The sequence below is a fragment of the Stenella coeruleoalba genome (genome assembly GCF_951394435.1).
Source record: "Stenella coeruleoalba genome assembly, chromosome: 3".
NCBI lineage: Eukaryota > Metazoa > Chordata > Mammalia > Artiodactyla > Delphinidae > Stenella > Stenella coeruleoalba.
In genome coordinates, this window is record NC_137148.1 from 30,287,486 (window position 1) to 30,301,839 (window position 14,354).

Sequence of the window (14,354 nt, forward strand, 5' to 3'; positions counted from 1 at the left end):
GTGAGTTTTCTTTTAAGTTTTAGGGTTACTATGGATAAAAAAAATGGAAATTTACAAAAATTGAAACACTACTGCATGGAAAGAACAATATAAAACAACAGTGAAATTATTTGCCGTAATAATAGATAAAAAGTTCTCATTGAAAATTCTTTTTCTCCCACCCCTACTACTCACCGTAGTCGTGATTTTTACTGTTGGTTCACAGAGAAGAGTTCCTTTTGCTGTTTAATTATTTCAGTATTTTTGAAAGTTGCTTGCTAATCAAGTGAATGATTTGAATGGATGAGTGAAATAGATGTATTTAACAACTTTTTAAAAAGTTATTTTGACTGTAGAGAGAATCCATTCTCTATAATTAGGTAATAAATTGACTGAGTTTTAATTTCTAAAGTCTCAGTAAAGCTATGTGGTATAAAAAACTCAACATTATAAATTCTTTTAAGAATATTAAGTGTCTCTTAATATTGTTTTCTCACAGATCTGTCTCTGAGTTAATTACTGATGAATAGTTTGAATGTATATAGTTTAGAAGGTTATATAAAAGGTTATTTCATCTTTTTGTGGAGGAGGTGATTAGTTATGAATGTATCATTTTTTAAAATATGTAGTTTTACCCTTTTCTGTGGAAGAGTAATAGGGAATGGTAGTTACCTCTTAAATTGGGTTAAATCATCAGTTTTAAAGGTTTTTTGGTATTTTTATTTGTTTGGGTTTTTTTTGTTTTGTTTTGTTTTTGGGGTTTTTTGTGGGTTTTTTTCTCATGGTTCTGAGTTAAATTCTCTGGTTACATAAATAGTATTGTTTCCAGGAGGAAAAAAAAGTCTTAAGTGCTGAGAATACAGTGGCAGTTTGTATAGAAAATATTATTTTGTGTTCTTTTGTATACTATTTTTTTATATATGTATATATAAAATTTAATGATGCTGTGTGGTAAGACCTGTTTAGCCCATGCAATATAAATAGATTGGGATATAGTTTTTAAGGCAACAGAGGTGATAGTTTATTTGATTTTTAAATTCATATTCTATGAAAGAAGTTCATTAAGAACTTAGATTTATACTTATTAACAAATACATGAGGGGCTTCCCTGGTGGCGCAGTGGTTGAGAGTCCGCCTGCCGATGCAGGGGACACGGGTTCGTGCCCCGGTCCGGGAAGATCCCACATGCCGCGGAGCGGTTGGGCCCGTAAGCCATGGCCGCTGAGCCTGTGCGTCCGGAGCCTGTGCTCCGCAACGGTAGAGGCCGCAACAGTGAGAGGCCAGCGTACCGCAAAAAAACAAAAAACAAAAAAAAAAAAAAACCCCAAAAAAAAAAAACAAATACATGAAACTCTAGAGTTGTGATGTCCAATATGACAGTCACTAGCCTCTTTAGGCTATTAAGTTTAAACTATATACAATTTAAAATTTATATTTTCAGTAGCAACATGTGACGTGTTTACCTTATTAACACAGAGAGAGAACATTTGCATCATCACAGAAAGTTGTGTAACTGCACTTAATGTATTAGGAGATACAGAAGGTGTATTGGTTATTAGTTTTGTAAAATGCCGTTGTACCTTCTCTATCAAAAAAAGTTCGTTGAAAACAGTATTACTACTAAGAACTGTATTCGAATAAATAACGTGTCACGACTAATCTGTTTTTATTCTTGTCTTCTCAAACGTTTACTTTCTCACTGTTAATTTATTTGGTTTTGTCTTTCAAAAATGAAAAAAGATTGCCTCTGAATCACTAATATTTGTACTATTTTAGTGAAGCTTTCAGATTTTAAATTTGGCTGTCAGATCTATAAAAATTAATTAAGATTTTAGTTTTAATTAATAGTCTTTAGTATTTAACTTGAATGCATCTTTTCAGAATCGTTTAGGTAAAAGAGCTTGTTAGAATGTAGTAGCTTGCACTAGAATTGTTGTCTTTTAGATAAAGATTGTCTTTATTAATTTTCACTGAAAGTTTGGAAGTGGCTTATATATATAAACTAAAGAGTGTAAGTTATACAACTTTAGAAGAGTCAGATGGAAAGATGGAAAGTGGTACCCTCTTGTCCCCTTGATCTAGACCATCTTTTTCTCCCCTGCCCTCTGTCAGCTTATTTATGCCAGCCTTGCTTTTCTAAACTCTGTTCTAACAAAGAATCCTTATAGCTGAATATCAAGAAATGAATATAGCTCCTAATTAGTAACTGCTGTATTATTTCTCCTGGTTTTTTCCACATGTGATTTCATTGCTTGTGAATACAAAGTTTTTAGTACTAATCCAGTGTTTTTCCTAAATATACCTTTTAACACAAATGTATATACTTGATATGTTGATGTTAGTGAGTAACTAATCTGGGTGTGTCTGCCTGTTAGAGTATGGTGTTTGTGTGTATGCATGTGCATGTATGTATATACACACACATATATCAATATATATGCAACTATATTAACTGAACCTTTTCATCAATGCTTAGATTCATTTCGGGATCCCATGTAGATATCTTTTTGGCTTTGTTTATACCATAGAATTAATATCTGCTTTTCAGCAATGTACTAATTTTGCTTTTATTTTAGATCTCTGCTACTAAGTTTACAATAGCAGAGGTATATAATTGTGGACTTTTTAAATTACATGCATAGGAAGGCCAGTTGTGGATTACTGACGCTTTGTAGTACACATTACTTGGTATTTTCTTCAGAGAGTCACAGAAAATCACATATTCTGACATATTGGTGTTTTCTAAGTAAAAATTGAATATTGCTGGGATACTTTTTTGTTGATCCTTAGGGCCAGAATTCTTGGTAGGTTTTCCTTTCTTGGAAGAGCCATAAAATTTCATCTGATACCCATATTTAAAATAGCCATCCTTTAGGGTAATTTTAAATTCCTTGAATATGCTTTAAGCTGGTAAATTTTGAATGGTAGGGGTATAGGTTTATGACTCCCAGTATAGGTTACTTACTTTTGTCTGTTGTGTGAACTTATTAAATGTAAAGTGACATTGTTACATTTAATTTTATTTCTTTGGGGATCTGTGTATGCCCTAGTACCTAGCATAATACCTAGTACGTAAAAAGAGCATATTGCGCTTCCCTGGTGGCGCAGTGGTTGAGAGTCTGCCTGCTGATGCAGGGGACATGGGTTAGTTCCCCAGTCCGGGAAGATCCCACATGCCGCGGAGCGGCTGGGCCCGTGAGCCATGGCCGCTGAGCCTGCGCGTCCGGAGCCTGTGCTCCGCAACGGGAGAGGCCACAACAGTGAGAGGCCCGCATACCGCAAAAAAAAAAAAAAGAGCATATTAAATGCCTGTTTAATGAATAGACAGTATTGCTACCATGTTAGAAAAGGCTTTTGTGTGCAGATTAAAATTGTATATGTATCTTTTATGTTCCCACCTGTAGATCCTAGCTCAAAAGCTACATAATTTTCAGCTGTTCCCTGAACTTTGTAATACCTCTTTCCACCCTGTCAACTACTAGTTTTTGTTAAGCTCCAAAGGAGACCTACTCATATTCATGTCTGTTTAATTTATTCTTTACCTTTATTTTGCTCTATAGCTGTTACAAGATTGGCTCAGAATCCATTCTGTTCTGATTTCCTGGGGCTGTTATCTTCCCAGTCTTTTTACCATCACCTTGTTTCTTCCTTGCCAAGGGGAGATGGGAGTGGAGAACCAACATAACCTTTGTAAAAACGTTAAATTAAAAAAAAATCTTCTATCTATTAAAATATACTTCAAGCAGTATACTAAATGCAAAAATAATGTCTTTATGGTTAAAATATTTTTACTTAAAATATTATCCTAATATACCCTAATGTACAGTATGTCTCCAAATTAAAATATAAACTTATACCATCTTTAAGTCTGGGCATGATCATTAACTAATTTGCAGTATGTGTTGCTAACAGTGTATTATTTGTAATTACACACCATAACAATTTGATTTTGGTTTTTTACAATTCCTGAGTGTCTCAAAATACCTAAGGTTTATATCCAAGGAAATCACTTTTTCTTCTTCCTCCCCTTACTTCCTTCTTAATAGTGTATTGTTTTCCATCATTTGCACTTACTGCTTTCAAGAATATAACATACCATCTGTTATTTGAGATCATGGCCTTTAAACTAAAAAGTTATCTAACAGCTCTAATAGTCAATAGTGTTTAAAATATAGTGCTCATTTGATTAGTTAATGATTGCAGTCATTATTAGAGGCAGTTATTTCACCTCAGTTACTACTGTAGTAAAATGTTGGTCACTAAAATTAGTTTTTGCCTTTTATGTAGCATTCATATTTTATGTAGTATTGGATTGTGTTTAGGACTCTAGGCTTCGTAAGTCTGAGAGAAAGTACTGTTTCTGAGAGTGAATTTTTGGCATAGTTTATGAATTCCTAAATTGAGAAATCCTCAGTAAAGTAGTTATGATTATAATATTCAAAATCCTTAATTATGCTACAGTAGAAATTTACTTTGGCTCATTTGAACAATATATAAAATACTTTTCTAAAAAAATAAAACTTTTAGTTTCCGTAAAGACTTTATCATTAGTTATATCTTTAGGAAGTTTTTGGAGAGTATTTATTACAGAAGTTGGCATAATACACACTTGACTTGTAATTTTAGAGCAATACTTTGAAAAATTTTGTCCATGATTTCTATTTATAGAATTTCTCTGGTTCAGATATTACTCAGTAGATAATTGATATAACTATTGATTTAAAGAGATTCATTAAGTAGAATTTTTTCATAAAAATTAAATGTATTGAAGTTTGCTAGCAGTGTTCTCTTTCCTTCCCATTCATTATCTCAGGCCAGCTAAAGTCATAGCTTCTATAAGGTTTTCTTATCTGTAGAAATAGATATATGGTTGAAGGGTGAGAGAAAACAAATGATTAATTCTAAGAGAACCCTCTACTGTTTATGAAGAAATACACATTACTCCAACATACTGAATTCTCTCATTCTAAAAAATGTTTTTGAAACCCACCCCTACAAGAGCGTGGTACAGATATTAAGATAATGAATAGCTACTTGATAACTGTAACATTGTATGTATATCATAGTATTATATTAAATAGTTAATATATTTTAATATTATTGTATATAGTATAATACAGTATGTTATAATACATATTATAATGTATTATAGTATATCAAGTAGGTATTCATTATCTTAATATCTGTATCAAGTTCTCGTATGGGGAGGTTTTCAGTAGTTTTTTTAAAAATTCAGTATGTTAGAGTAATATATATTAGAGTTAACAGTATATGCTGTACTATACTATGATATAATATGATACAATATAATATGAATTTTTAAATATGGATCCTCTTCTGCACCTACAAAAAAATAGCATTCTTTGACTACTGACATGCTAACTTTTGACAATTCCGTTAAGCCCATTATACATTGTAGTTCAAAGAGCACTGGAATCAGAGCCTTCAACAAATCATAGCCTTTCAAAGCTCTGATTCAGAGTTCATTCACTTTTAAAATAGAGGAACCAGTTTTTTTCCTACTTTGTGCAGTTATGAAGACCAAAGTGAATCTTATAGTCAGAGCTAAAATTTGTCTAGTTTTTTTATATAAAGAAATGTAGTCATCCCTTTTTTTTTTTTTTTGCATTACACGGTGCTCTCACTGTTGTGGCCTCTCTCGTTGCGGAGCACAGGCTCTGGACGCACAGGCTCAGCGGCCATGGCTCACGGGCCCAGCCGCTCCGCGGCATGTGGGATCTTCCTGGACCGGGGCACGAACCCATGTCCCCTGCATCGGCAGGCGGACTCTCAAACACTGCACCACCAGGGAAGCCCCAGTTATCCCATTTTTAATTGAATTTATCTAATGAAGTAATTTTTTAAGATAAGTCTCACTTGTGTATACATACTTTATATTCAGTGTATATCTGAAAACATTGCTGCCATCATTTATTTCATTCCAGTTTTATTGAGATAAAATTAACGTTGTTAATTTTAACAACGTTATATATAACATTGTTTTAGTTTAAGGTATATAAAATATATAATAAACGTTGTTTTAGTTGAAGGTATATAAAATATATAAAAACGTTGTTTTAGTTTAAGGTATATAAAATAATGATTTGATATACAGTCATCTCTCGGTATCCACAGGGAGTTGGTTCCAGGACCCCTCACAGATGCTTTCAGGTCCCTATATAAAATGGTATCATACAGTCAACTCTTTGTATCCGCAGGTTCCCCATCCGCAGATATGAAGGGCTGACTATACGTATTTATTGTGAAATGATTACCACAGTAAGTTTAGTTAACATCCATCATCTCATGCTGTACATTGTATTCCCAGAACTTATTTATCTTATAACTGGAAGTTTTTACCTTTTGACTGCCTTTACCCATTTCATCCACCTCCTACAGATTGCAAAGATCAATCTGTTCTTTGCTTCTGTGAATTCTGTTTTTGTTAGATTCTATGTATAAGTGAGATCATACAGTATTTGTCTTTCTCTCTCTAACTTATTTATCTGTCTTAGCATAATGCCATCAGAGTCCACCCATGTTGTTGCAAATGGCAGGATTAACTTCTTTTTTTGGTTGAGTAATATCCCATTGTGTCTATATGCCACATTTTCTTTATTCACCCATCAATGAGCTAAACAACTTAGGTTTTTTTCCCATGTCTTGGCTATTACAAATACTGCTACAGTGAAAATGGAAGTGCAGATATCTTTGAGATAATGGTTCCATTTCCTTCAGATATATAACCAAAAGTAGAATTGCCCAATCATATGGTAGTTCTATTTTTAATTTTTTAAGGAACCTCCATACTGTTTTCCATAATAGCTGTACCCATTTACATTCCCACCAGCAGTACATAAGGGTTCCCTTTTGTCCACATTCTCATCAACACTTATCTGTTGTCATTTTCATAATAACCATTCTAACAGGTGTGAGGTGATATCTCATGGTTTTGATTTTCATTTCCCTCATGATTAGTGATATTGAGCACCTTTTCATATACTTGTTGGCCATCTGTATGTCTTCTTTGGAAAAATGTCTGTTCAGATCCTCTGCCCATTTTTTAATTGGATTGTTTGGTTACTTTACGTATTGAGTTGTATGAGTTCTTCATATGTTTTAGATATTAGCCCCTTATCAGACATTGGATTTGCAAATGTTTTCTCCTATTCAGTAGGTTGCCTTGTTTTGTTGATGGTTTCCTTTGCTATGCAAAAGCTTTTTAGTTTGATGTAGTCCCATTTGTTTATTTTTGCTTTTGTTGTCTTGCTTTTGGTAAAAATCATTGCCAGGACCAATGTCAAGGAGCTTACCGCCTGTTTTCTTCTAGGAATTTCATTGTTTTGGGTCTTACATTCAAGTCTTTAATCAATTTTGAGTTGATTTTTGTGTATGGTGTAAGATAGCTGTCCAGTTTCATTTTTTTGCATGTGGCTGTCCAGTTTTTCCAACACGATTTAATGAAGTGACTATCATTTTCCCATTGAATATTCTTGGTGCCTTTTTGGTAAATTAATTGACCATATGTGCATGAGTTTATTTCTGGACTCTCTGTTCTCTTCCATTGATCTATGTCTCTGTTTTTATGCCAACACCATACCACTGAAATTGCTGTATCTTTGTAATATAGTTTGAAATCAGTAAGTGTGGTGCCCCCAGCTTTGTTCTTCTTTCTCAAGATTGCTTTACTCTTTGTCTGTTTTGTGGTTCTACACAAATTTTAGGATTGTTTGTTCTATTTCTCTGAAAAATGCCATTGGAATTTTGATAGGGATTGCATTGCATTGAATCTGTAGATTGCTTTGGGTGGTATGGACTTTTTAACAATATTAATTCTTCCAGTCCATGAGGATGGAATATTTTTCCATTTATTTGTATCTTCTTCAGTTTCTTTCATCAACTATGCCTTACAGTTTTCAGTATACAGATCTTTCACCTCCTTGGTTAAGTTTATTCCTAGATGTTTTATTCTTTTTGATGAAGTTATAAATGAAATTATCTTAATTTCTCTTTCTGGAAGTTTGTTAGTGTATCAAAAAAGAACTGAATTTTGTATATTGAATTTGTATCCTGCAAATTTACTGAATTTGTTTATTAGTTCTATCAGTTGTGGTATAGTCTTTAGGGTTTTCTGTGTATAATAACATGTCATCTGCAAATAGTGACAGTTTTACTTCTTCCTTTCTGATTTGGATGCCTTTTATTTCTTTTTCTTGCCTAGTTGCTCTGTCTAGGACTTTCAGTACTATGTTGAATAAAAGTGGCAAGAGTGGCCATCCTTATCTTGTTCCTGATCTTAGAATGAAAACTTTCATCTTTTCACCATTGAGTGTAATGTTAGCTGTGGGCTTGTCATATGTGGCCTTTATAATGTTGATGTACATTCCCTCTGTACCCATTTTGTTGAGAGTTTTTATTGTGAATGGATGTTGAATTTTGTCAAATGTTTTTTTTATGCATCTATTGAGATAATCATGATTTTTATCCTCACTTTGTTAACGTGGTGTATCATTGATTGATTTGTGGTTGTTGAACCTTCCTTGCATCCCTGCAATAAATCACATTTGATCATGGTATGTGATCTTTTTATTGCTAATATTTTGTTGAGGACTTCTGGATCTCTGTTCATCAGGGATATTGCCCTGTAATTTTTCTTTTCTTGTAGTGCCCTTGTCTGATTTTGGTATAGGGGAATGCTGGCTTTGTAAAATGAGCTTGGAGCTGTTTCCTCCTCTTCTATTTTTAGAAGAGTTTGAGAAGAATTGGTTATTAATTCTTCTTTAAATGTGTGGTAGAATTCACCAGGGAAGTCATATGTCCTGGGGTTTTCTTTGTTGGGAGGTTTTTGGGACCAGTCACCTAGTAATTGGTCTGTTCAGATTTTCTATATCTTCATGATTTAATCTTGGTAGATTATATGTTTGTAGGAATTTATTCATTCTTCTAGGTTGTCCAATTTGTTGGTGTATAATTGTTCGTAGTAGTCTCTTACAGTCCTTTGTATTTGTGTGGTATCAGTTGTAATGTCTCCCCTTTCATTTTTAATTTTATTTGAGTCTTTTTTTTTTTTCTTGGTAAGCATAGCTAAAGGCTTGTCTACTTTATCTTTTCAAAAATCCAAGTCTTTCTTTCATTGATCTTTGCTATTCTCTTTTTAGTCTCATTTTTGTTTATTTCTGCCATGGTGTTTGTTATTTCCTTCCTTCTTCTACTAACTTTGGGCTTAGTTTATTCTTCTTTTTCTACTTTATTCTTCTTCTTCTACTTTATTCTTCTTTTTCTAGTTCCTTGAAGCAAGTTAGGTTGTGCTTCTGTCATTTCTTTTTCTCACTGTGTATATATATTAAGGAAAGGATCTTATGATCCCTGCTCCTAGTTTCTATATTAGGTAGTAGTAAATTGTCATTTACATAAAAAACTTCTAAAATAAAATGTTTCCTTTTGTAGTTCTTCCTCATGGTAATTTGACAACTGCACAATATCAAAACCATGATGCTTAAAACAAGAGTTTTCTTAAAATCTTTTCTTGTGCATTCTTCATTTGTAACAGTGTTCTTTCAGTTGCTTTAAACCAACTCCTTGGTATTTTGTCTTCATTAAATAAACCAATTTGCAGTGGCCTAAACTGTGCAGAATATACCTATATAGTGACTGCACTTGCAGGCTGGGTGGCACTTTGTTTCATATTGAATAAAGTATAACAGGATATAAATTGGGGGTAGGCAAACTTCTTGTGTAAAGGCCCAGATAGTAAAATATGTTAGGCTTTGTAGGCCACTTATCTCTAACATTGTAGTACGAAAGCAGGGATAGACAATATGTAAATGATTGTGTGTCAGTGTATTCTAATGAAACTTTATATACAAAAACAGGTGATGGGGCAAATTTGACTCACAGGTTTTAGTTTGCTGAACATAATATAAATATAAAATTGAAATTTTATATAGGTGCATCTGATAACTAGATTCCTTATTCTGTAGCAAATGAGACTCAAAATTTGTATTTCACACTATCATTTGAGTATTAAAAAGACTGATCTAGATAGAGTTTTGAATTATTTTCCTATTTTTTATCCAATATTTATAAATGTAGTATGAAATTAGCCAAATATAATATTTTTGCCAGGATATTTAATATTTGTGAGCACTTAGTTTTATGTAGTAGAATTATATATGTTATTCGTATATTAATATATAATTGATATATTAAATATAAACATATAACAAGTGTATACAGGCTGAAATTACCTTTAAATATTTTATACTTGTTGCATGTCAATTATGAAATCTTCTCTCCCATCTTTTCATTTTGTGGATAACTTCTCTGTAATTGTCAATGTAGAACAACTAAGAACTGCTTTCAGGGTTTAAAAAAGAATTTTCAATTGGAAAAATTTCTTGAAAAATCTCATAAATTTATTCTAATGATTACACTAATCATTCAATAAATATTTATGGCCATCTTCAACATCCCATGCGTTCTGCTAGATGATGCAAACTGGAACACAAGTCTGTGACTTTATCAAGCTTATGATCTCATGGAGAATATGGGTAACTAAAGATACAGTGACAGTGTAATATTCTTAAGAAAAAAGGTGTATATGAATCCAGAGGAATAAGGAATCACATGTGTTTTTAGCACAAGGGCAGAAGGAAAAAGCACTACAAGTTTAGAGAAGTTAAACATTTGGCTAATTTAGAGTACAATGTGGCAGAAGTAAGGTAAGAGTAGATTAGTTAAAATTAAACATTGTTTTACAGCCATTAGTAGTAAAAACATAATCAGGAAATATGCCATTCCTAGTGTTGTTAGAAAATGTTTTTCTAGCATATTATAAAATAAATGTTGCTAAAATTCCCTACGTATTCAACCTAATTTAATAGTAGTTAATTGAATAGCTAATAAACATAGTTTAATACTTGATCAAATTGATTAAAATATTTAAATAACAGATGTCAACAGTGAATTTTGTTGTCCTTGATTTCATATTTTCTGGTTTCTTCGTGATCTTAAACATGTTAAATAGTTAATATTATTTTGAGCTAAATATTCCTTTCTAAAGTTTGGCATGATAAGTATATAATAGTAACATTACCACTTTTCGAAAATGGTTAAATTCATGGCATCTACTTACTTTTTTCCTGAGACATATTGAATATCTTTTAGAAGATTTCCTTTCTAATGTCTTTCCCCTTCCAGTCCATCCCACAAATTACTGCTAGAGTAACATTTCTAAAGTACATTCTGATTCTGTCCCTCCTCAAAAAGACTGTAACATCTAAACCCTACCTACTTTCATGGGCTTACCTACTTTTTCTCCCTATTGAATATCATGCTCTGTCCAGAGCAGACAGAGCTGGAATGCTGTAAAAGGGCTACCAGTTCCTAGTGCTTGTCCCCTGTTCTCCATCCTCTACCTCAGTCCACCTCATCTCTGTTGAAAACCCACTGTGTTCATGAAATACCTCCTAATCCCTCACAAATAATCATTGACCTTTTTCTTGTTTCCATAAAATATAACTTTTATTTCTTTAGGAAAATTCATCTCAAGTTGGTATAATATTAGCATTCATTTCCTTCAACTCCTGTTACAAATATCTTTTACAAAGGTGCAATGTAGTATACCTATCATTTTGCATTCTGTTTTCTTTACATTTACTATCTCTGTACTAACATTGTTCATAATTATACTTAATATGATTTACTCTTCCACTGTGTTCCCCTGTTGTTGGACATTTTGATATTACAATAGATGAAACTGATCTAAACATCTTTCTTCATAGAACCTTTTGTTATACAAATTTCCTTGGAATAAATTTCCAAGGATGGTATAAATGGGTTGAAGGATTTGAACACCATTTGCTGTGTGTTATATATTCTATCTACACTGTTAGCAGAATCTGAGTGTACACATTTCAGCAAATTGCAAGCAGACCTACAGAACTCAGAAGGAAAGCATAGATCATTTTATATCATTTCAAACAGTCTTATGCATAGCAGTTAACTCCTAAAGGCATTGCCATGTAAAGCAAAGTGGAAAACTTGATCTTTTCAATGATGATCATGAGTCAAGAAACTTGTCTTGTTAAAAAAAGATGCATAAAGTGCTTTTTTAGAAAGGTTTACATAAAAAATAATTAAAAGAGTAATTTCTGAGTATCCAAGGTTTTATTGTAACAGGGCTTCAAAAGTGTAGTATTGGCAACTTTTATATCAGACTTAAAAATGTAGATAATTAAGTTCTCTGATACAAGGTAGTGAATATTCTATCAACATAAGGTAGTGAATATTCTATCAACTTAAGGTAGTGAATATTCTGTCAACTTATAATGAGTAGAATCACTTTGATTTGAGTATATTATTTAAATTATAGTTTATTTTTCACTGAACCTGTAGTTTAAGAAACAATGGGCTGGGAATTCCCTGGCGGTCCTGTGGTTAGGGCTCCACGCTTCCGTTGCAGGGGGCATGGGTTCAATCCCTGGTCAGGGAACTAAAATCCCCCAAGCTGCCTGGCATGGCCAAAAAAAAAAGAAAAAAAGAAACATTGGGTAGATTAAGTTAGAAGGACCTTTTCAATTTGAATTGATTCCTGTTTTGAGAAACATGGCAACCATAAAGTTTGATTGTGACCTAAGACAAATAAGATGCATGTTGTGACCTAATATGCACATACAAACACATAATAACAACACCTACCTTTACTACAGGCATAACACTAACATCTTCTCTTTCATTTTAAACATATTGCTAGTCAACACCTACAAAACTGATTCCACAACTTGCTTATGGGTCACAATCTGCAACTTGAAAAATTGCTGGCTAAAACTTAAAGGGAGACTTGCCAGTTCTTAGGTTACAGCATTCTTTATATAGTGATTATATAATGATGATTTACATTAGTTTCAGGAGTATTTCTCAAAGACCGTCAGGAAGAGAATAGCTTCAAATTTGACCCTGATGACTGCTCCATAGCCACAAATGAATAACTAGTCTTTCTTTTTAAATTAAAAAAAAAAAAATAATCCTGAACAAGCTTCTAGCTAATGCTTAGGATTTCTGCCTCTTTACCAAAATTATGACAACTTTAAACATGATTATCTCATTATACATCATTTCTTTTTATCCTGAACCATCACAAAAAAACATACCTTTCAGTTATTTCTTGATCCTTTTCTTCTAGAGGGTGTAGTCTACCTGATCCCCTCTTTCCTTAAATTAAGACCTCCTCTTCAGTTATAAACAGATCCAACCCCCTTATTATCCTGATGACTGTTAACATCTACTGTAGAAGATGTGAATTTCACTCCCCTCATTTTCACTCAACCAAGGAGCCTTAGCACCAAAAAGTAATATCTCCTTTTTCCTAGTTTGCTATTGCTCTTTCCAAATAATTGATAAAATACACGTCAGAGTTCTTTGTCTAAGGTCAGCGTTTTGTGACCTCAAAACTTTTATTCATCAATATTCAATGTCCCTACATTCACTTTGGATTTTGGCTGTTAGTGCACAGTCTTCCTCTTCACCCCTTGTTCTGCATCAGATTAGGTAACGTTGGGGGTGCCTGTGGAAGGAACATTCAGTGTTCTGGTCTCATAGTTAAACCCCACGTTTTTTCAGCTTCTCTTCACGTTGCCTCCCTTTGTTTCTGCCTCCCAAATGTTAACTTTCTTCAAGGCTGTGTCATCAGCATTTCATACTCTTTGGATGCTCTTCCTATTAGTGGCTTCAAATAAAGAAGTTGACTTGCATTTAGAAACCATTTGCACCAAAAAATACATGTCTTCAAACCATATTAACTTAGGATTCCAAGAGGGGCAGATTGACAACCTGCACTTCTGAACTTTTTTTTTTCTTTTTGACCCTGATTGAAGTAAAAGATCCATTTGTGCTAGGTTATTGGAAGGATTGTCACTGAACTACATTATGACTACTCAAGGTTTTTTTATGACTTACCAAATTTGGAGGTTTATGTGAGTTTCTTGGTTTGTTTCTGAACATGACTGGCTTCCATTGTCTGAAGCTTCAGTCCTAAAGAGTTCATTGATTGAAGTGATTTATTTTAATCTCAGGATTTCCACATTTAAAGAAACAGACAACACAATGTTAGTTATCAAATCAGTGACTCTTCGGGACTTTTAAGTCTTTTGATGACTTCTGGTTTTAATAATCTGGTAAATGTGCTAGCTAGTATGAGTGATTTATACTGGAAAACCAAGGTTGCTAAAATATAGCATATCTAGAATTAAATGTATTCTTTAGCTTTATTAGAGCCAGAAAACAGAGATACACTGTATCTAATGGAATATATATCTACAGAAGTGTGGTGCCAAACAAAATTGTGACTAAATGGCATTATCCCTCAAGCCACTAAG

At 33.1% G+C, this 14,354-nt stretch overlaps 1 protein-coding gene across 4 annotated transcripts in view; it reads left to right on the forward strand.

Annotated features, from left to right (window-relative positions):
• NIPBL (NIPBL cohesin loading factor) overlaps nucleotides 1-14,354 on the forward strand; it is a 193,268-nt gene that overhangs the window by 102,566 nt on the left and 76,348 nt on the right. The window lies entirely within an intron of this gene.